This window comes from Pteropus alecto, unplaced genomic scaffold (genome assembly GCF_000325575.1).
Source record: "Pteropus alecto unplaced genomic scaffold, ASM32557v1 scaffold170, whole genome shotgun sequence".
Lineage (NCBI taxonomy): Eukaryota > Metazoa > Chordata > Mammalia > Chiroptera > Pteropodidae > Pteropus > Pteropus alecto.
In genome coordinates, this window is record NW_006429634.1 from 2,104,478 (window position 1) to 2,107,001 (window position 2,524).

The following is a 2,524-nucleotide window of genomic DNA, read 5'->3' on the forward strand; positions in this document are numbered from 1 at the left end:
GGAAGGGTAGCATCCTAAAAGCTATTAATGTAATATACTATTTGAACAGATTAAAGAAGAAAACCAATCATTCCAATAAATGCAAAAAAGGCATCAATACAATGTAACATTTATTTAAGATTTTAAAACTGGGATTAGAAGGCCATTGTCCTTATTTACAGATAATATGATTGATTACATTCAAAATCCTGAGATCATCCATGGAATAGAATCTAATGAAATTAATAAGGGAGTTTAGCAAGTTTGCTGTATTCAAGATCAATATGAAAAAAACCAATAGCTTTTCAACATCAGTAAATAATTAGATCCTATAATAAAAACAAAATCCTATTCACAAAATGACAAAAATAACAGGATTCCTAGGAATCAATCCAACAAAAAGTGTATAAGATTATTATGAAGAAAATTACAAAACTGAAGAACACACACACACACACACACACACACACAGAGAGAGAGAGAGAGAGACCTGAATAAATGGAGAGATCTACCAGGTTCATAAATGAGAAGATTCAATATTATAAAGATGTAAATTCTTCCCAAGTTAGTTTATAAATTCAATATAATTCTAAATAAAATCCAAATATGACTATTTGTGGAACTAAATAGACTGATCTTAAAATTCATGTGAAAGAGGAAAAGGACAAGATAATTTTTGAAGATAAAACAAAGTAGAAAGATTGTCCCACCAGATATCAACTTATTTTAAAGATATAGGATTTCAACTGAAGTGTCCTATGATAGATGATTGGATAAAAAAGATGTGGTACATATACACAATAGAATATTACTCAGCCATAAGAAAAGATGAAATATTGTCATTTGCGATAACATGGATGGATCTTGAGATAATCATGGTAAGACAGACAGAAAAAGTTGAAAACCATATAATTTCATTCAAATGTGGGATATAAAACTGAAAGCAACAAACAAAGACTCATGGACATGGACAGTCGATTAGTGGTTACCAGAGGGAAGGGGGAAGCAGGGAGGTAGATAGGGAAAAAAGGGGTCAATTATTTGGTGACGGAAGGAAATCTAACTTTGGGTAGTGAATACACAATGCAAAATATATGTTATTATATGTATTGCATTGTTGACTTGTACAGTTGAAACTTATTTGGTTTTACGAATGTCACCCCAATAATTTTTAATAAATAAATAAAGATACAGGATTTAAGATGTCATGACATTGGCTTAGGGATAGACAAATTGGTGAATGGAACAGAAAAGAGACCCCAGAAAGAGGTCCATGAATATTTACAAAGTTGATATATTCAAAGGTGGCATTATAGATGTGGGGGTGCGAGAAGGAATGAACTATTTAAAAATGAGGAAACTTGTTGTAAAGGATCCAAATAATATATCTGGGCCCAACTGCCCCCTGGAAGCTGTAGTATCTACTGACATTTCTTCTCTTAATATTCCTAGTTTTTTCAGTTTTATCATTGAATGAGAGCCTGGCTTTGGTGTAACTTCCATTGCTACCAAAACAGCAGAAGACATATCGCTCTGGTGCCCAGGTCCTAGCCTACCAAACTCACGGAGGATATGGCTCTTCCATCAAGCTCAGATAAAGCATAAAGCATCATGTAACAAACAGCACTAAAGTTTGGCTTGCCCACTGGCTGCACAGAGAAAATGTGTAACTCAACCCAGAAGTAAATTAACTTCCAGTGGAGCAAACTTCAACCAAGAATGAGGAGAAAAGATAGCCAGCAGATAAATTGTTCACCCTTCCTCCTCTCTCTGATGGACTGTTCTGATTGTGGTGTTTCTACAGAGCCTGTTAAGAAGATGTCCTGGGTAACCAAGGCCAGATTTCCTTGGGAAGCTGTGGCCAGCTTCATAACATATCAACTTGTGTTTGCTTTTTTTTCTTTTATACCTTACTTCCCTTTTCACTAACTCTTGCTGCCCTGGGATTGCCCTTCTCTATACATTAGCATGTAGGTGGTACCTCAGGCTCTGATTTTCAGAGAACCTGGGGTAAGACAATTGCACATACAGAAAAAAAGAAAGCTAGGTCCCTGCCCGCCCCCCACAATATTGAAAACCATATCTAAGTAGAAAATGAAAAATAAAGCTATAAAACATTTTGAAGAGAATGTTAGGAGAACGTTTCTCTCAGAATAAGCAATTATTTCCTACAATCCAAAAGCATAAAGCATGACAGAGAATAGTGATAAATGTGATTACCTATAATTTAAAAACATTTATCTAACAAAAAAATGACATGAACAAAGATAAATTATGAGCTTCAATTTGAGAAAGATATTTATGGGGGAGGCAGACAGGGGAAAAATTAAAATCATTTCTTCAATTAAAATGAATTGCAAAAATCATTTCTGCAATTCATTTAATTGACAAGTATAGGTATACAGAATTTAGCAAAATTCCTACAAATCAAGAATAAAAGATAACAGAAATGCTCAAAGGACCGAAACAAGCAGTTCCTAGAAGAAGACTTCTGGATGGCCAGTGAACGTATGAAAAGATAATGAACCTCATTGTTGATTAGGCA